General features: G+C 47.7%; 1 protein-coding gene across 2 annotated transcripts in view; it reads right to left on the reverse strand.

The window, feature by feature from the left end:
• LOC136622626 (saxiphilin-like) overlaps positions 1-22,193 on the reverse strand; it is a 261,639-nt gene that overhangs the window by 69,323 nt on the left and 170,123 nt on the right. The gene's annotated exons all lie outside the window — the stretch shown is intronic.

The raw sequence follows: 22,193 nt of genomic DNA on the forward strand, positions 1-22,193 counted from the left end.
CCACTTAATCTCGTACATATGATACCTTTTAATGGCTAACAAAAATGCATGATGTTATAGCGAGCTTTCAAACTTCTCAGGCATAATGAAACAGATCCGAAGAGGGATGCATACTGTAGAGGTGCACGATAGAGAATGGCCTGTAGGGGGACACAGACAGGCATTCTGGTGTCGGAGAAAAGGGGAAACACCCACAGGTATGGTATGGAATAGAAGATATATGTCACAGAGGTTGTTAGCTTCTGTTATATAGATCGGTCCTAAATTACTCCAGGCTAGATCTTACACCTGAACCAGCAAACTATGTAAAGAGTCAGATGGAAGTGAGAAGGAGGTGTGTGTGTCTGGGAGAACCAGACTTGTGTTGTGACCAGACTTCTGGTCAACCTGACTCCTGTTGTAAGCAGAGAGAGACGCTGTGACTAGGCGGAGAGACGTTGTCCTGGCAGGACGTTTGGGAAACTCTGGCCCTAGGATTGAGGTCTGGAGACGCTACGGCATGGCGATAAGCTGCGCTTCTGGACTACTATAGGTCTGTGAAGGTGAACGGACTTGTTGCTGTTTGGCTGAGTTGTGGACTTGATTGCTTCTCCTGTGGACTGTTGGAGGATTATATTGATGGACTTTGCAAACGTTATAATTTATCTGGAGACCCAGTCGTTTCTGTTCTGCTAAAACTTATGTTAAATAAACTAACAGAGGAGTGAAAGTGACCATTGGTATACTAAGTAACCCCCGTGTTGCTACAATACATATACACATTCTTATGACAAGGCACAGACATAGATGTGATTAATTTGCACTTAAAAGAATACCACAACAGGATGAATAGAGAAATTAAATACTTAAATAGTCTACTGGTAAAGATATGTAGGTTTTATGGTCCCTGAATTAGTATTAGGGGATGTAACAAGGGGGGGTTCACTCGGCTCTGGATCGCCATCCACACGGTTAGGAAGTGGCGCACCTTGCATGAAAACATGCTACAGCAGACTGAAGTTCCTTTTAACTCTGGCTTCTGCCAGCTTTATTCCACAGCATAAGGTATATTATACATACACAGTCCATAGAGCTTTTGGGTTTACAGCCCACAGGGTCCTGCAACTAACCCTGCCTAGGGCGTCTGGAGGGAATCTTCCTCCATCAGACAGGGTGACAGATGCAACCCGTCCGCACAGGATCTCAGGCTTCCAGTCCCTGATGCGGCTCCTTTCACTGCCTCTCTGGCTCTCTCAGCCAACGTCTCCCTGTTTCTGGCAGGAATTGGCTCTCTTGTAGCCATTTCCTGCTACACCAATCAGGTGTTAACTCTTACTTCTTTTACAGGTGTCAGATGCCTATCTAGCACCCTCTGCAGGCTAGTCTGACACTGCCCTGCTCCAGGCTCGGGGGTCTCTTTGTGTGAGACTATGACTGCCACTTTCTTCATGTTCTGAAACACTAAGAACGTTTTCCTTTTTTTTGTGTTCTTAACTGGCCCTTGCCTAGCTATCACCTCCGCAGGACTTTCTTCACCTGTAACTTCTGAGGCATCTTTCCTAATCTCTGCTACCTTAGTGGCCTTCTCTGCTTCAGCAGTTTCCCCTTCTGCCTTCTCCATGGCCTCTTGTACTTCAGAGTTCTGTTTGGTCTTCATCTTTTGCTCAGCTCTCACCTTAATGACTTTTCTCTTGTTTGCAGAGGTGATTTATTTCCTCCAGACTGTCCCAGTCTTTACAAACTGTTCACCTGCAGCGCCCAGGTCACCTTCACATAATTTGGCATGCTTCACCACTTGTGTCTTATTTTTACAATTCTTCATTCTAGCCACCGGTTGTTGGACTACGCCCTTGCGTTTTCTTTATACCAGAGTTTGCTTTCCAGCATCCTTATCAGGAATCTTCCACAAGACCTTCTTTTCTTTTACTCACTGTCTGAACTGGGTCCTATACCGTAGTAGTCTCTGAACCCTCTTTTCAGCAACATGACACTTTGCTCCCCAGCATTTCATCTTCATGCTTAAATTCTTGGTGAACTTTTGGAACAGCACCTTTTTCTCTGTCACTTGCAGGGTGCGTGTCAAAGTTAACACTTCAGTCTCTTTCTTCAGCACGCTCACATTCAGTGGCATATTTTGCAGACCTGATTTTCTCCTCAGTGAGCTATTATTCACATTTTTCCTGCATCTTTCTGAGTTTGGACGCAAGCTCCTTTTGCAGACCAAGCACCACAGAAACATCTTCTAACTCTTGCTGAAGACTTACTTTAAATCTCTCAAGCTTACCATAGGCAGCTGTCTTCTCTTCATACTGCTGCCTTGTAGCTTCAATTTTTTTCTGCTCTTCAGCAGAATCCAAGCACACAGCACTGTTCTCCATTTTATTTTCCAGAACCGACACGTCAACCTGAAGCTTCTGCATTTTCTTCTAACCGCGTGAGGAAACATCTCTCTCATCTTGCATTATCTTCAGGTGTGCACGAAGACCTAGCCTCTACTGCGTCTCTTCTTGCACCAGCCTCTGAGACTCCTCACTCTGAGCCTCGAGCTCCACCTGTAGTCAATTCAGCTTCAGCGATTTGTACTTGAAGCTGCTTCTCTACTGCATCCCTCTTGCATACAGACTCTTGCTGGTCCTTCAGCAGCAGCTTCAGCTTATGCGTCAGCTCACTACACTAATTTTCCATAGCATGTTTGACCTCTTCCAAGGTTTCTTTCACTTTTTCAGCTTGCTATAACCGTTGGGACAATTCCCCCATATCTAGCACATGAGTCTGCTTAAGGTCCCAGATCTGGGCTTCATATAATTCAATTTCTTCATCCCAGCTCATCTGTAGCTGGATCACCACTTGCTCATGAAGTGCTTTCTGGTTTTCCTTGTAACCCAGTATGCCTTTCAAGACCTCTGCTTGCTTCTCTGTCTGACTGCAAACATCTCTAAAGATGAAAGGTTTTTCTTATGTCCCCCTCACCCAGGAACAGCGTATTTTTATTTCTTACCAAAAATACATGTCATTAAATAATCCCCCTGGCAGACCAATAATTTCCGGTATTGGTTCCCTCACTAGCCATTTGTCCCAGTATATCGATAATCAACTTCAAAGAATAGTTCAAAAATTAGAAGCTTATTTGAAGGCCACGACACATTTACTAACCCTTTTGGAGTCAATACAGTGGCAACAAACATATATTTGGGTAACCTTGGACGTTTGCACCCTTTATTCAAATATCCCCCATCAAGAGGGTATACAAGCAGTGGCTCATTTCCATAAAACAGATAACTCCATGCCCACTAACCAGAAACTATTTATTTTGGATGGTTAACATTTTATTTTACATAATAACTATTTTAAATATGGGAAACAATATTATATTCAAACCCGTGGAACAGCTATGGGCACTAAATGTGCCCCCTGTTTTGCTAATCTGTACATGGGGGCATTTGAGGAATCTATTACCGACTCTCACATCCGCTTTTATAAGCGTTTCATTGACGATGTGATAGTTATATAGGACGGTACCATTAGAGATGAGCGAGCACCAAAATGCTCGGGTGCTCGTTACTCGAGACGAATTTTCCGCGATGCTCGAGGGTTCGTTTCGAGTAACGAACCCCATTGAAGTCAATGGGCGACCCGAGCATTTTTGTATATCGCCGATGCTCGCTAAGGTTTTCATTTGTGAAAATCGGGGCAATTCAAGAAAGTGATGGGAACGACACAGCAACGGATAGGGCAGGCGAGGGGCTACATGTTGGGCTGCATCTCAAGTTCCCAGGTCCCACTATTAAGCCACAATAGCAGCAAGAGTGGCCCCCCCCCCTCCCAACAACTTTTACTTCTGAAAAGCCCTCATTAGCAATGCATACCTTAGCTAAGCACCACACTACCTCCAACAAAGCACAATCACTGCCTGCATCACACTCCGCTGCCACTTCTCCTGGGTTACATGCTGCCCAACCCCCCCCCCCCCCCCCCCCGCACGACGCAGTGTCCACAGCGCACACCAAACTGTCCCTGCCCAGCCTTCAGCTGCCCTCATACCACGCCACCCTCATGTCTATTTATAAGTGCGTCTGCCACAGGAAAAGCAGGCACACGCTGCAGAGGGTTGGCACGGCTAGGCAGCGACCCTCTTTAAAAGTGGCGGGGCGATAGCCCACAATGCTGTACAGAAGCAATGAGAAATCCAATCCTGTGCCACCTCCATCTGGAGCTGCACACGTGGGCATAGCAATGGGGAACCTATGTGCCACACACTATTCATTCTGTCAAGGTGTCTGCATGCCCCAGTCAGACCGCGGTTTTTTATATATAGTCACAGGCAGGTACAACTCCGCAATGGGAATTCTGTGTGCACCCACAGCATGGGTGCCTCCCTGGAACCCACCGGCGGTACATAAATATATCTCATTGCATTGCCCAACACAGCTGAGGTAGTAATGTCGTGCTTAATGCAGGTGGGCTTCGGCCCACACTGCATGCCCCAGTCAGACTGGGGTTCTTTAGAAGTGGACACATGCAGTTACAACTCCGTGTGGACCGACAGCATGGGTGGCTCCCTGGAACTCACCGGCGGTACATACAAATATCCCATTGCATTGCCCATCACAGCTGAGGTAGTATTGTCATGTTTAATGCAGGTGGGCTTCGGCCCACACTGCATGCCCCAGTCAGATTGGGGTTCTTTAGAAGTGGAAACAGATGCATTTACAACTCCCTGTGGACCCACAGCATGGGTGGGTGCCAGGAAGCCACCGGCGGTACATAAAAATATCCCATTGCATTGCCCAACACAGCTGAGGTAGTAATGTCGTGCTTAATGCAGGTGGGCTTCGGCCCACACTGCATGCCCCAGTCAGACTGGGGTTCTTTAGAAGTGGAAACAGATGCATTTACAACTCCCTGTGGACCCACAGCATGGGTGGGTGCCAGGAAGCCACCGGCGGTACATAAACATATCCCATTGCATTGCCCAACACAGCTGAGGCAGTAATGTCGTGCTTAATGCAGGTGGGCTTCAGCCCACACTGCATGCCCCAGTCAGACTGGGGTTCTTTAGAAGTGGAAACAGATGCATTTACAACTCCCTGTGGACCCACAGCATGGGTGGGTGCCAGGAAGCCACCGGTGGTACATAGAAATATCCCATTGCATTGCCCAACACAGCTGAGGTAGTAATGTCGTGCTTAATGCAGGTGGGCTTCGGCCCACACTGCATGCCCCAGTCAGACTGGGGTTCTATAGAAGTGGACACATGCAGTTACAACTCCGTGTGGACCGACAGCATGGGTGGCTCCCTGGAACTCACTGGCGGTACATAAATATATCCCATTGCAGTGCCCAGCACAGCTGAGGTACTGTCAGCTTCAATGCAGGTGGGCTAAAAATTAATTGGATTACACTGTAGGCGAGGGCCCACAAAAAATTGCTATATCAACAGTACTAATGTACCTCTGAAAAATTGCCCATGCCCAACCAAGAGGGCAGGTGAAACCCATTAATCGCTTTGGTTAATGTGGCTTAATTTGTAACTAGGCCTGGAGGCAGCCCAGTTAAAATAAAAATTGGTTGAGGTGAAAGTTTCAACGCTTTAATGAGCATTGAAACGTATAAAAATTGTTTAGAAAAATTATATGACTGAGCCTTGTGGGCCTAAGAAAAATTGCCCGTTCGGCGTGATTATGTGAGGTTTCAGGAGGAGGAGGAGGAATATTATACACAGATAGATGAAGCGAAAAGGTCCCCGTTTTGGATGGTGATAGAGAACGATGCTTCCATCCGCGGGTGCAGCCTACGTATTGCTTAGGTATCGCTGCTGTCCACTGGTGGAGAAGAGAAGTCTGGGGAAATCCAGGCTTTGTTCATCTTGATGAGTGTAAGCCTGTCAGCACTGTCGGTTGACAGGTGGGTACGCTTATCCATGTTGATTCCCCCAGCCACACTAAACACACTCTCTGACAAGACGCTAGCCGCAGGACAAGCAAGCACCTCCAGGGCATACAGCGCGAGCTCAGGCCACGTGTCCAGCTTCAACACCCAGTAGTTGTAGGGGGCAGAGGCGTCACCGAGGACGGTGCTGCAATCGGCTACGTACTCCCTCACCATCCTTTTACAGTGCTCCCGCCAACTCAGCCTTGACTGGGGACCGGTGACACAGTCTTGCTGGGGAGCCATAAAGCTGTCAAAGGCCTTAGAGAGTGTTCCCCTGCCTGCGCTGTACATGCTGCCTGATCTCTGCGCCTCCCCTGCTACCTGGGCCGCGGAAATGCGCCTTCGGCCACTAGCGCTGTCGGATGGGAATTTTACCATCAGTTTCTCCGCCAGGGTCCTGTGGTATAGCATCATTCTCGAACCCCTTTCCTCTTCGGGAATGAGAGTGCAAAGGCTCTCCTTATACCGTGGATCGAGCAGTGTGTACACCCAGTAAACCGTAGTGGCCAGAATGCGTGTAACGCGAGGGTCACGAGAAACGCATCCTAACATGAAGTCAGCCATGTGTGCCAGGGTACCTGTACGCAACACATGGCTGTCCTCACTCGGAAGATCACTTTCAGGATCCTCCTCCTCCTCCTCCTCCTCCTCCTCTGGCCATACACGCTGAAAGGATGACAGGCAAGCTGCATCGGCACCCTCAGCAGTGGGCCAAGCTGCCTCTTCCCCCTCCTCCTCATGCTCCTCCCCCTCCTCCTACTCCTCCTCCTCTGGCCATACACACTGAAAGGATGACAGGCAAGCAGCATCTGTCCCCTCAGCAGTGGGCCAAGCTGTCTCTTCCCCCTCCTCCTCATGCTCCTCCCCCTCCTCCTCAACGCGCTGAGATATAGACATGAGGTTGCTCTGACTATCCAGCGACATACTGTCTTCCCCCGCCTCCGTTTCTGATTCCAAAGCGTCTGCCTTTATGTATTGCAGGGAACTTCTCAAGAGGCATAGCAGAGGAATGGTGACGCTAATAATTGCAGCATCCCCGCTCACCATCTGGGTAGACTCCTCAAATTTTCCAAGGACCTGGCAGATGGCTGCCAACCAGGCCCGCTCTTCTGTAAATAATTGAGGAGGCTGACTCCCACTGCGCTGCGCAAGTTGGAGTTGGTATTCCACTATAGCTCTACGCTGCTCATATAGTCTGGCCAACTTGTGGAGCGTAGAGTTCCACTGTGTGGGCACGTCGCACAGCAGTCGGTGCACTGGTAGATTAAACCGATGTTGCAGGGTCCGCAGGGTGGCAGCGTGCGTGTGGGATTTGCAGAAATGTGCGCAGAGCTGGCGCACCTTTCCGAGCAGGTATAACAAGTAGGGGTAGCTTTTCAGAAAGCGCTGAACCACCAAATTAAAGACATGGGCCAGGCATGGCACGTGCGTGAGGCTGCCGAGCTGCAGAGCCGCCACCAGGTTACGACCGTTGTCACACACGACCATGCCCGGTTGGAGGCTCAGCGGCGCAAGCCAGCGGTCGGTCTGCTCTGTCAGACCCTGCAGCAGTTCGTGGGCCGTGTGGCTCTTCTCTCCTAAGCTGAGTAGTTTCAGCACGGCCTGCTGACGCTTGCCCACCGCTGTGCTGCCACGCCGCGTGACACCGACTGCTGGCGACGTGGTGCTGCTGCTGACACATCTTGATTGCGAGATAGAGGTTGCGTAGGAGGAGGAGGAGGAGGGTTTAGTGAAGGAAGCATACACCCCCGCAGATACCACCACCGAGCTGGGGCACGCAATTCGGGGGGTGGGTAGGACGTGAGCGGTCCCAGGCTCTGACTCTGTCCCAGCCTCCACTAAATTCACCCAATGTGCCGTCAGGGAGATATAGTGGCCCTGCCCGCCTGTGCTTGTCCACGTGTCTGTTGTTAAGTGGACCTTGGCAGTAACCGCGTTGGTGAGGGCGCGTACAATGTTGCGGGAGACGTGGTCGTGCAGGGCTGGGACGGCACATCGGGAAAAATAGTGGCGACTGGGAACCGAGTAGCGCGGGGCCGCTGCCGCCATCATGCTTTTGAAAGCCTCCGTTTCCACAAGCCTATACGGCAGCATCTCTAGGCTGATCAATTTTGCAATGTGCACATTTAACGCTTGAGCGTGCGGGTGCGTGGCGTCGTACTTGCGCTTGCGCTCAAACTGCGGCGCTAGCGACGTCTGGACGCTACGCTGAGAGCCATTGCTGGATGGGGCCGAGGACAGCGGAGGTGAGGGTGTGGGTGTAGGCCAGGAGACGGTACTGCCTGTGTCCTCAGAGGGGGGTTGGATCTCAGTAGCAGGTTGGGGCACAGGGGGAGAGGCAGTGGTGCAAACCGGAGGCGGTGAACGGGCATCGTCCCACCTTGTGGGGTGCTTGGCCATCATATGCCTGCGCATGCTGGTGGTGGTGCCTCCCCAGCTGATCTTGGCGCGACAAAGGTTGCACACCACTGTTCGTCGGTCGTCAGGCGTCTGTGAAAAACTGCCACACCGTAGAGCACCTTGACCTCTGCAGGGTGGGATGGCGCGAGAGGGCGCTTTGGGAACCAGTTGGTGGATTATTCAGTCTGGCCCTGCCTCTACCCCTGGCCACCGCAGTGGCTCGGCCTGTGCCCACACCCTGACTTGGGCCTCCGCGTCCTCACCCGCGTCCACGTCCTCTAGGCCTACCCCTACCCCTCAGCATGGTGTATTAGCAGTAGTGCAGAAACAGAACGCTGTAATTAAATGTGCCGCTTATTGGCCTGTGGTTGGAGGCTGACTTCGTTTACGGAACCCCAGGAAATAATTTGGCGCAAGCCTGCTGTAACACTTAGCTGGCTGCGTATTTATTTGGAGAACTACTACCCTCAGCACACACGGACCCAGAACACTGAGCACAGTGACAGGCAGGCCAAATAGATTTTTTTCAAGATTTTTTTCCAAAGGACCACTGCGTATATTCAATCTATAATATATGTCTTCTGTCCCTGATGTGTGTGTCACGGAACTGCAGTGTTGCACTGTTATTAACTGCAACAGACCGGTGATTTCAGAGCCAGGAAATAATTTGGCGCAAGCCTGCTGTAACACTTAGCTGGCTGCGTATTTATTTGGAGAACTACTACCCCCAGCACACACGGACCCAGAACACTGAGCACAGTGACAGGCAGGCCAAATAGATTTTTTTTTCAAGATTTTTTTCCAAAGGACCACTGCGTATATTCAATCTATAATATATGTCTTCTGGCCCTGCCTACACAATTCTCTCCCTGGAGTATTACTGCAGGGCGCAATGCTCTGCACGGCCGATATACCAAAAAAAAAAAATGTGCAACACTGCTAAAAGCAGCCTCCACACTACTGCACACGGTTGGATTTGGCCCTAAGAAGGACCGTTGGGGTTCTTGAAGCCTACACTAACTCCTAACGCTCTCCCTGCCTCCACACTTCTGTCCCTGGACTATTACTGCAGGGCGCAATGCTCTGCACGGCCGATATACCAAAAAAAAAAAAAAGTGCAACACTGCTAAAAGCAGCCTCCACACTACTGCACACGGTTAGATGTGGCCCTAAGAAGGACCGTTGGGGTTCTTGAAGCCTACACTAACTCCTAACACTCTCCCTACAGCAGCTCCAACACGATACTACTGTCCCTCAGCTATCTCACAACGCATCTGAGGCGAGCCGCGGGAGGGGCCGATTTTTATACTCGGGTGACACCTGATCTCCCCAGCCACTCACTGCAGGGGGGTGGTATAGGGCTTGAACGTCGCAGGGGGAAGTTGTTATGCCTTCCCTGTCTTTCAATTGGCCAGAAAAGCGCGCTAACGTCTCAGAGAGGTAAGTGAAAGTAACCCGAACATCGCGTGGTACTCGTTACGAGTAACGAGCATCTGGAACACGCTAATACTCGAACGAGTATCAAGCTCGGACGAGTACATTCGCTCATCTCTAGGTACCATTGAGGAAGTTGAAAAATGTATACATCAACTTAATTTAAATTCTTGGAACCTTAAGTTTCCAGGTTCTTATAGTCCAACTAACATCACTTTTTTTGATCTTGACATAAATATTGAGAAAGGTGCGATCCAAACTCGGACACATTTTAAACAAGTTGATGCGAACAGTCTACTCGATTTCCGTAGCAACAATGCTAAAACATGGAAAACAAATGTCCCACACGGACAGTTCAAAAGAATAAGGCAAAACTGTTCCTCCTTAGAGGTTTTTGAAAAACAGGCCAAGATATTGTATAATAGATTTAGAGATACGAAATACCCAGACACACTAATCCAAAATTCCTATGTAAGAGCGAAAGAAGAAAAACGAGAGATAGGAAGGATACAAGTCTTCTCCAGATTTTTGTCACAGTCCTTTGGCAGGGACACCTCCTGCTGTGCCCTCAAAGCTCTGCAGTCAGCCTCCAACACAGACCAGTGGGGTTTTACTGGCCATTTTGCCACTGGACATCCGTACATACACAAATCCATTTGTAGACACCCCCAGCATGGCACTTTTTGGTTGCCTCACGCACTACCCACCATCTTGACTTCTCAGTCCAAAATGAACAAATGCAACAAGTTCACTAACTTGCCTCCTGCAGACGTCGTCCTCCGCTTGAACTCTTTTGTTGCCCTCCAAGGAAACCATGGCTTTGACCTCCTGGCCCTTTAAATATTGTTTCAGCAGCAACCCAACACTCGGCCTCTTGGCCCTTTAAATGCTGCATGCAGCTGCACTGCTCCCAGCAGACATCCACTTAACATGTTGCTCTTTGTGTGCCACTTTAGGTTGTGCCAGCGCATCCTCCACCATATGTGACAAGGGGGGTTTACTCGCCTCTGGATTACCATTCACACGGTTAGGAAGTGGTGTATCTTGCACGAAAATATGCTCCAGCAGACTGAATTTTTTTAAAACTCTGGCTTCTGACAGCTTTATTCCACAGCATACATGTATGCTCCCTTCACCGCCTCTCTGGCTCTCTCAGCCAACATCTCCCTGTTTCTGGCAGGAAATGGCTCTCTTGTAGCCATTTCCTGCTACACCACTCAGGTGTTAACGCTTACTTCTCCTTTTACAGGTGTCAGATGCCTATCTAGCACCCTCTAAAATTCTAAAATGTTATCTGTGCTATAGATTTTTCATACTTCCCAGTCATGCATGAATCCTTTTGAAGAATTTAACCATTTGTTGAAAGTGTCAAAAGTTGGTAGAAATTTGTACTCCCTAATTCTTCTATGGCTTTGTGATTTGAAATTGCCTTTAAGTATAACTTTCATGTGTTCTATGTTGTGCCCGTGATTGGAAAAGTGCTCGGCCACAGGTGATTCTGTCTTCTTGTTTTTTTTTTTTTTTTTAAAGGAACTTTTATTTAACCAATATAATGAACAAATAGACAGAGGCATCTGGCACAGTGGGTGTCCATCTCAGTGGTACATCAAATTGCATAAATAAGGAAACAGAAATACTATTATTACCGATGTATGTGCGTACATTCCTCCTGATACATAATATTTGGCTAGAAAATGTTATTTTACCTTTGCCAGCTGTTTCTAATCATAAAACCATAGAGAAGAGAGGGACTACAAGTCCAGAGACCAAGTGCAACAGGAGAAAGGAGAAAAAAGAAAAAGATAAACAACAAGAACACCCCCACCCCAACCACACAGCATGACTCTTTAATAGGATTTAGCTTAAAAGAGTGGTCAAGTGGGTGTCCTCCAACTTATTTCCCCCTTAATAGACAGGTGCTCCGGCTCCTGTTGCAGGGCAGTTCATCCAGCCACCGCAGATCTTGGCAAATTTCTCCAGGCATCCCCTGGCCATATATGTTAGCTTGTACATTGGGATTGCAGAATTTACCACCTGGATCCATGCTTTCCTGTTTAGTAAAAATACTTTTTTAGCATAAAAAAAGCAGCAATTTATATAACATGCTAGTTGCTGCAGCCACCGGTCTCCAACAAGCCCAAAGAGGCACACTTCAGGGTACATGATCCTCGGGGAACCTAAATGCATTTCCATGAATGTGAGAATGTCCCTGCAATAGTCTCTCAGCAATCAGACACCACGGCATAGCTGAAGGGAGCAAACCCATACTGTGCAGCCTGGAGGGGGTATAGTATACACAGTGCAGACCTCGATGAATCTGTTCCCCAGCGCTAATCAAAGGAGGATCAAAACCTAATATGTCTCTATCTTTCCTAGATAGCACATCGAGGATATCAGCAACCCATTTCTGCGTGGCCTTCTCACTCAGCGGGGTGAGATGTTGCATTAAACTGGCATAGAAACTAGACAATGGTTTAACAAGGTTGCACAACTGCGCCAAGCCTTCCAGCCGTGTCAGAGACAGTTGTTTGGATAAGCCCCCAAATTGGGCCCTAACTGCTTTCCCCAGGTGGTAGTATCTAAAACAGGAATGCTCAGGCAAGTCGTTGGTTATATGCAGCTATAGAAGGGGTAGAAAGGCCCATTTAAATGGGACGAATGTCGGGCAAACGATGCCTGACACTCGTCCCTGCAGATACTTGCTCCTGCGCTGCTGCACAGGAGTGAGTATCATTGACTCACAGCGGGGTGACAGGAGGAGATTTCTCTTCTCGCTCTCCCCTGCCCATTCACTTAACATAGCGGTCGTTCAGTACCGAAGGGCTGCTATTTACACTGAACGCTCATCATTCAGCTCACAGTCCATCATTTATGCTGCATAGGGGGGGGGGGGGGGGGTTGTAGGAACCACGTGGCTCTCTCCTTACTGGTCAGTTGCAAAGTCGGGTGCCAGATGTTGATTTTACCAGCATGGGCGAGTGGGCAACGGGACAACAGAAGATGAGGAAGGGGCCACACAACAACAGCCCCCTCAGGCTCTGGGCAGGGCCCTTCATCCTGCACTCCAGGCCCACTATTGTATTATAATCTGGTGAAGACAGCCACCATCCAGGGTATACCAATTGGCCAGCCAGATAATAGTTATAGAGGTGGGGTAAGGCTACTCCTCCCCAGCTCACCGAAAGGCACAGCGTCTCCAATCTAATCCTGGGCAGGGTGTCCCTCTGCAAAACACGTAATACAATCCTGCGAAGTGTGGTAAAAACTTTTTTGGAATTAACGTAGGGGAGTTATGCAAGGGAGTTATCAAAAATTTAGGCAGTATTTTCATTCTTAACAAATTTATTTTGCCCACTACAGTAAGTGGGAGAGAAGCGTGTTATGACGTGTTTTACCAATGGCAAAGAGGAACTTCTTTCCTTGCGTTAGTGATCATGGTGCAACATTTGCATCTAGGTAAGCCACACTTAAATACCCCTTGTATTTGACTCATGTTACAAACAGTATTCTCTTTATTTTTATTATTGATAGTTTCATTTTTATTATTCCTACATTTATGTGGACAAGAAAAACCCTTAGGCGCTTTCCACAAGTTATCCCGAATAAATTAAAAATGACACAAATACAAATTTATGTCCCTCTAGGGAACAGTACATTGTGTAGTAGCGGCTGCCTGTACTTGTGTCATGCACACCACTTTCACATCTGTTTCAAGTGGTTCAGTGATAGCATATAAGCCAGGTACCCAGCTTTCCCATTCATGTGAAGGCTTTTTAGTCTAAACAGAGGGTCTATAGAGTCTATATCCATTAAGGTTTGCCTTAACGTGGCGGATGGGCATACATGGATTTGATCAAATTGTGCACTTGGATTTTTATGCGGTTAGTACAAAAACTCATTATGCATTTGTTTACAAATATGGAGTGTCAGGTGCTGAAGCATGTTTGTTATAGTATCTATTGCAGTCATTGCTTATTGTGTAATTCACAGACGTGACTAACACTAAAAACGTATATTTATTAATGACTGTATTAAAACACATATACTGGGTACTACAATGACAACACACATATACCAGGTCCCTCCAAACACTTGATGGTTATAGGAGGTGAATACCAATGGGGGCCTGGAATTGTTTTCCACTCAATAGGAATAAAAAGTAATATTTTTAGATAACAAGAACGCTCTACCCAAGATGGTTTCAAGAGAACATAGGGCGATTCAATATCCAAACTAAGAGTCCTGAGATGTTTTGTATGTAAGAAGAACAAGATTACGATTTCGACTCTTACGTGTAGAACACTCTCACTAGTAGAACTCCAACTCCAAAATTGTTTTAAATACAAGCAAGACAGAATCACCGTTTGGATTCTCACTTGTAAACTTGTTTGGATTCTCACTTATAATGATAGATACTTAGACTCGCTCACTTGTAAAGATCAGTACTTAAACTCCGATCAGTACTTAGACTTGCTCATTTGTAGTGATCAGTACTTTGACTCTACGCCATTCACCATTAATTTATTGGATCATCAGGAGGTACAGTACTAGAGTTTAGAATTCGAAGGTAGAAGAGATTCAATATATCGGAGAGACCATGAGTCTGAGTTTTTAGTATAGCGACCAGGATAGATGTCCCTATTTTACAGAGGTAGATGTCCCTATTATACAGAGGTTCTATACTCTTAATGCGAACAATGCAGTTGCTCTTACGGTTCAGAGCCGGCGTGGGTGGATTTCTATCATTAGAAATTGGTTGAATGCTAGTGCTCTATAGGTAGATGATGCATAGGGGTGACATAACTAAATGTCTTGATTTCCCAGTATGCCAATCAATGCAAGCACGAAGTTAAGGCAGACAAAGCCCCCAAAAAGATATCGGGAGACCACTGTCTAGACCTATCGGTCCGCTTGTGAGTTGGTATCATGCACAGAAAAAATACTCCATTAGATATACATGGAGTATAGAGTAGTTGGCGTGCTAGAGCTAACCTATTGGGTCAGTGATGCAGAGAAAAGACACAAATGTGTGTCTAAATCTCCTTACCCAATTAAAAGGACTCTAGATGCCATGCATGATTTTTAGGCAGTATGGTCTATGTGCTAAATTCCAACCCTAAGTGCTTAGGTATAGGTCATGGATAGAGATGAGCGAGCATACTCGTCCGAGCTTCATACTCGTTCGAGTATTAGGGTGTTCGAGATGCTCGTTACTCGAGACGAGTACCACGCGATGTTTGGGTTACTTTCATTTTCTTCCCTGAGAAATTTGCGCGCTTTTCTGGCCAATAGAAAGACAGGGAAGGCATTACAACTTCCCCCTGCGACGTTCAAGCCCTATACCACCCCCCTGCAGTGAGTGGCTGGCGAGATCAGGTGTCACCCGAGTATTAAAATCTGCCCGCCCGCGGCTCGCCACAGATGCATTCTGACATAGTTCAGGGAAAGTGCTGAGCTGCTATAGGGAGAGCGTTAGGAGTGATTTTAGGCTTCAAGAACCCCAACGGTCCTTCTTAGGCCATAGAAATCACAGATCGCACCTATGTGCGATCTGCGATTCCTGTTCTCTTCTCTATATTTGCTCAATGGGGCCGGCGGCAGCAGCGCCGACCCCATTGAGAACATATAGAAGACAAATCATTCTTCTCTGCCACAGCTGTAACAGCTGTGGCAGAGAAGAACGATGTTTGCCCATTGAATTCAATGGAGCCGGCAATACAGCAGGTTCCACTGAGAGCAATGGGCTGCCGGCGATCGCGGGATGAATTGTCGGGAAGGGCTTAAATATATAAGCCCTTCCCTGCAATTCATCCAGAAATGTGTTACAATAAAAATATATACCGTATATACCGGCGTATTGGCTGAAGGCACGTGTGTTTTCTGGAGGCGGGGATTTCAAGCCCTGCGTCCAGAAAGCAATGCTCTGCCGGGGACCAGGAGGGAGCAACAGCCTGCAGCAGCACTGCAGAACGCCAGGGGAAGTGAGTAATGAATTTTATTCTTTGCTCCGCTGTATTGCCGGCGTATAAGGTGACAGTTGGGGGGTCGTCTTATACGCCCCGTCGCCTTATACGCCGGTATATATTTTTATTGTAACACATTTCTGGATGAATTGCAGGGAAGGGCTTATATATTTAAGCCCTTCCCGACAATTAATCCCGCGCATGCCGGCAGCCCATTGCTTTCAGTGGAACCTGCTGTATTGCCGGCTCCATTGAATTCAATGGGCAAACATCGTTCTTCTCTGCCACAGCTGTTACAGCTATGGTAGAGGAGAACGATCTTTACGCTGACAGTGCGGGGGCGGGGGGGGGGGCACTCTTGCCACTATTGTGGCTTAATAGTGGGACCTGTGAACTTGAGATGCAGCCCAACCTGTAGCCCCTCGCCTGCCCTATCCGTTGCTGTGTCGTTCCCATCACTTTCTTGAATTGCCCCGATTTTCACAAATGAAAACCTTAGCGAGCATCGGCGATATACAAAAATGCTCGAGTCGCCCATTGACTTCAATGGGGTTCGTTATTCGAAACGAACCCTCGAGCATCGCGATAATTTCGTCCCGAGTAACGAGCACCCGAGCATTTTGGTGCTCGCTCATCTCTAGTCATGGATACAGAGATGAGACATAAATGTATGTCTGAATCACTTGACCCAAATAAATGCACTTTTAAAAGTGGTGCATGATTTTTCAGTAGCCGACTGAGCTATAATGCTAGTTCCAACCCAGGTACTGATTCTAGTCAGCAGGTTCCTAGTCAGCAAGTTTTAGCAAACAACCCCAGCAAATCCCCCAGATGTAGGGCTCAAAGAAGAGCAGAGAAAAAGAGCATGACCCATCGCCTTGATGGTAGGCTTATTGTGTACCTTCACATTTATTTATTTGTTGGGTGTGCAGACATTTATTTTCTATATGTAGTACATAGAGAAAACATGATATTAAATAAATATACTAAGACTATGTTCACATCTGCATTGTAGACTCGATTTGGATCCTTCAGTACAGATTCAGTAGAAAATCCCAGAAGATATAGCACAGCAATCTGTCCTCAGGGTAGCCAACCATCCAGAAATTCCTGGACAGTCAGAAAAAATAAGGCATTTTTTTTCAGTGCCCATGAAAAAACTATACATATTTTGAGGCTGTTGGTACTTGAGTGGGTTATTATAACTACAATTGTCATTTTATAATTCACAGTAAAGGCTGGCAATGAGTTCATATCAGTATCTGACCTATAAACATGTATCATTTATAATTTTACTGTTCATTATGGTTTTTCAATGTGCCCACAGAAAATGTTGGCTGCCCATGATTTTTGAAAAAGTTGTCCAGAAAAGAGAAAGAGAATTCTGTCTGCCCTATTTCGTCCAGCAAAATACCAGAGGCCATAATGGAAGCCGGACAGACCCTATTAGTTACTGCTGCCATTTGATTCCATCATTGAACAGATCATTCGGACAGGGGTTCTGTTTTCAGGAGGAGGAAAACTGAAACCTTAACAAAAGGCCAACGCAAGCATGAATGTAACCTTATCCAGACAGTGTGGACATCCATGAGAACAGTCCAAAGATCTGTTTGGGGCACCAAACTTGAAGTTCTCTAGGTACAGGTAGATCCATGATATGAAACAAGCTGTTGCCATAATGAGGAAAAATGTGCGGCCATCGAGAAAAGAAAGGGGAGAAGGATTTAGAGCAGTGAGGAAAAAGACCGTGAAGGAAGAAAAGAGGATGCAGCAAATTCTGTTAAACATAGATCATCAATAGTTGATCTGCTGGAATCCGTCGCTCAGGACCACGACCCATCAGCTAATCCAGCGCCCATTGACAGCACCTGTATACACTGGAGGTGGAGTGGAAGCTGCTGCTGCAACCCCTGTGTAGTGGACAGCAATTGTAATTGTATGTGCACCTCTTATTGATTTTTTTAATGAGAGAAGCACCTGCAGTTACAACACAATGGTCGGAGCAGTGGCTACTGCTCCAAAGCTGGTGTACTTGCAGCACTGTCAGCAGGCCTCAAATCAGCTGATCGGTTGGAATGTCAAATGGTGGACTCCGGACGATCAACTACTGATGACTCATTCTGAGGATATTTTCCTGGAAAACCTCTTTAAGGAAATTCAGTGTTCTGTATATTATTTCTGTGTTTATATTAATTCTGAGCTGTTTGCTAGTTCTTCTCACCTGTCAATCAGGTTCTACCAGCACACCAATCTGTAGGTCTGTCTAGAAGCCAATGAGTGTGCTCGGTGCTCTATATTAACCTGCTCAGTCATTCATTCCCTGCTAGTAATTTCGCAGTTTTATGTGTTCCACTCTGGCCTCTCTTCTAATAACCTGAACCTATTCCGATTCCCTATAATTCTGTTCAGTTTTTGTACCTGAACCTGTTTAACCCTTCTGTTTTATTTACCAGTATCTGACCTGATTGCCTTCTTGTTTTACCTGTATTTCCATCTGTTCTTATAGCTGGATTCTGACTTTAGATTTACCTGACTTCTTGCTCTCCTGACACCTTCTACCTTGTAGTACTCTCTGATCTGCTCCTGTTGTGTACTTAACTCTATTTCTTGTATATTCTTTGGCTCTAAGGTTCATCTATGAACTTCCCGTAACTGGTGCAACATCCGAGGAGTGGGCCCCAGCCTAGGAGACGGCGGGGATGAGTTTAGGCCTTGTCACGGTGGCACTACCGCCCCCCACCCAGAGGGTAACTGCGGACATGTTTAAGGGACCGAGGGCAGGCTATTAAATAGGGGAAACCTAACAGTGGTTTACCGTTTGTCCTTTTGTCATGGGTGACGCCACCGTTTTGTCCTTCGAGGTGAATTCTAGATGGTGTAATAAAATGTGTACACACAGAGAGTTGACATTTTAAAGGCAGTACCGGGAACTGTTGGTAAAGCCATTTACTGTAAGATAACTTGCAAACTTGGAACAGTCCATAACAACTTTACATCCACTTGCAAAAGATACTGGTGCAGGAGGACACGTGGTGTGACAGGGAGGAAACACGGGAGACCAGAGGATTCTCACAGGCCAAGTTATCTGTGGCACTCTATTCCCGGACACACTTCAGTTCCACTCACCAACTCTCTACTGGTGCACAAGTAGTGTCCCAGAATAACATCCTGGTCCCCTTCATAATTGTCATATATGTTCTGTCTCATATGGATGTACTGTGCAAAACTGTCATGTCACTTTTCTATATGTATGTTGCACAGCTGCAGTGTCTTAATAGTTAACTCCCTTAAAATCATTGCCTGTCAGCTCTGTCTGCTGCTGAATGTATCTTTCCTACTGTGTCATGTGGTACAAGTGAGGTTATAAAAGTGACTGTCTGAGAGTGGGAAGGGGTTCGGTCTTCTTGTTTCCATCTTACCTGCTGCTTGGAGTTAACACAGAGCCATGTGGGAGCACCATCAGCTTCCATGTTGGTGAAGATGGAGGAAGAGGAATGACTACCCGTAGCGGATGTAGAGTGGATGTATTAGGAGTGAGTCCATGCCAGAGAAAGAGAGAGCGCACAACCTCCAACATCCTACTTCACAAAAACCAGGAACCCGTTCACACTACAGGCATTGATTTTTCCTGTGTGGCTGTCCACCAATAGGATCACCACTAGAGATGATCGAACATGTTCGGCCCCGCCCCTTTTCGCCCGAACACCGAACTTTGCGAGTACTTCCGTGTTCGGGCGAAAAATGTTCGGCGGTCGCCGTGGCAGCGCGGGGGGGTGCGGCGGGGAGTGGGGGGGAGAGGGAGAGAGAGAGGGCTCCCCCCTGTTCCCCGCTGCTGCCGCCCGCGCTGCCACGGCGACCCCCGCCCCCCGGCGGCCCCCGAACATTTACGCCCGAACACTGAAGTGTTCGGGAAAGCCGGTGTTCGGGAAAGCCGGTGTCCGGGTGCGTAAGTGTCCGTAACGGACACGTTCGATCATCTCTAATCACCACATTTAGGTACATGATTTTGACACCCACTTCCTCTAAGTGATTTCTTGCCAGAGAGTATGTGGAGAGGGTCTTGTCTGTGTGCCTGTAGGCTCCTCTCAGACACTCTCAGTAGGACACTGACAGGAAAGATCTAAAAGACTTCACTCATGCACCTTGCAAACACATTTATATGACTGGTCACATGACATACAAAAGATAGATTTCCAGACATGACCCAGACAGTAACCCTTTCAGTGCTACAGCTAGGCAATATACATCATATTCATTTACATAGACCACACTGACAACACATAAGCACAAGACAACATAGATCACTCAGAAACATTCAGAACGTTTGGTACATTGACTTCTGTACACTACACTGGCCTCTGGCCTGTTTAACTCTGTTGCCAGTTTGCTCAACTACCCAGCAGCAAGTCTGGTGAAGCACCCTGGGGATTAGCAGCAGATAGAGACCATGTCCTTCTTGGAGGGGTTAATGAGTGAAAACCTGTGGTCCCAAGGTGTTGCTAGCTAGAGTAGCTTACACCAAGTCTGGTTGTAGATGCACATTTCCTAACTTAAAGGGGTTGTCTCGCGAAAGCAAGTGGGGTTAAGTACTTCTGTATGGCCATATTAATGCACTTTGTAATATACATCGTGCATTAAATATGAGTAGAGATGAGCGAGCACCAAAATGCTCGGGTGCTCGTTACTCGGGACGAAATTTTCGCGATGCTCGAGGGGTTGTTTCGAATAGCGAACCCCATTGAAGTCAATGGGCGACCCGAGCATTTTTGTATATCACCGATGCTCGCTAAGGTTTCCATTTGTGAAAATCTGGGCAATTCAAGAAAGTGATGGGAACGACACAGCAACGGATAGGGCAGGCGAGGGGCTACATGTTGGGCTGCATCTCAAGTTCCCAGGTCCCACTATTAAGCCACAATAGCGGCAAGAGTGCCCCCCCCCTCCCAACAATTTTTACTTCTGAAAAGCCCTCATTAGCAATGCATACCTTAGCTAAGCACCACACTACCTCCAACAATGCACAATCACTGCCTGCATGACACTCTGCTGCCACTTCTCCTGGGTTACATGCTGCCCAACCCCCCCCCCCTCCCCGCACGACCCAGTGTCCACAGCACACACCAAAGTGTCCCTGCGCAGCCTTCAGCTGCCCTCATGCCACACCACCCTCATGTCTATTTATAAGTGCGTCTGCCATGAGGAGGAACCGCAGGCACACACTGCAGAGGGTTGGCACGGCTAGGCAGCGACCCTCCTTAAAAGGGGCGGGGCGATAGCCCACAATGCTGTACAGAAAAAATGAGAAATCCAATCCTGTGCCACCTCCATCTGGAGCTGCACACATGGGCATAGCAATGGGGAACCTATGTGCCACACACTATTCATTCTGTCAAGGTGTCTGCATGCCCCAGTCAGACCGGGGTTTTTTATAAATAGTCACAGGCAGGTACAACTCCGCAATGGGAATTCCGTGTGCACCCACAGCATGGGTGGCTCCCTGGAACCCACTGGCTGTACATAAATGTATCCCATTTCAATGCCCTGGACAGCAGAGCTAACATCAGATTAAATGCAGGTGGGCTTCGGCCCACACTGCATGCCCCAACCTGACCGGGGTTTTTAATTCATAGACACAGGCAGGTACAACTCCCGATTGTGAAGTCCCTGTGGACCGACAGCATGGGTGGCTCCCTGGAACCCATCGGCGGTACATAAATATATCCCATTGCAGTGCCCATCACAGCTGAGGTAATGTCATGTTTAATGCAGGTGGACTTCGGCCCACACTGCATGCCCCAGTCATACTGGGGTTCTTTAAAAGTGGACACATGCAGTTACAACTCCGTGTGGACCGACAGCATGGGTGGGTGCCAGGAAGCCACCGGCGGTACATAAATATATCCCATTGCAGTGCCCAGCACAGCTGATGTAATGTCAGCTTTAATGCAGGTGGGCAAAAAATTTATTGGATTACACTGTAGGCGAGTGCCCAAAAAAATTGGTGTACCAACAGTACTAATGTACCTCAGAAAAATTGCCCATGCCCAACCAAGAGGGCAGGTGAAACCCATTAATCGCTTTGGTTAATGTGGCTTAAAGGGGTTGTCCCGCGAAAGCAAGTGGGTCTATACACTTCTGTATGGCCATATTAATGCACTTTGTAATGTATATTGTGCATTAATTATGAGCCATACAGAAGTTATAAAAAGTTATTCACTTACCTGTTCCGTTGCTAGCGTCCTCGTCTCCATGGTGCCGTCTAATTTTCGGCGTCTAATCTCCAGATTAGACGCTCTTGCGCAGTCCAGGTCTTCTGCTTTTCTCAATGGGGCCGCTCGTCCCGGAGAGCGGCTCCTGGTAGCTCCGCCCCGTCACGTGCCGATTCCAGCCAATCAGGAGGCTGGAATCGGCAATGGACCGCACAGAAGAGCTGCGGTCCACGGAGGGAGAAGATCCCGGCGGCCATCTTCAACCGGTAAGTAAGAA

The sequence above is a fragment of the Eleutherodactylus coqui genome, chromosome 1 (genome assembly GCF_035609145.1).
Source record: "Eleutherodactylus coqui strain aEleCoq1 chromosome 1, aEleCoq1.hap1, whole genome shotgun sequence".
In the NCBI taxonomy this organism is placed as follows: Eukaryota; Metazoa; Chordata; class Amphibia; order Anura; family Eleutherodactylidae; genus Eleutherodactylus; species Eleutherodactylus coqui.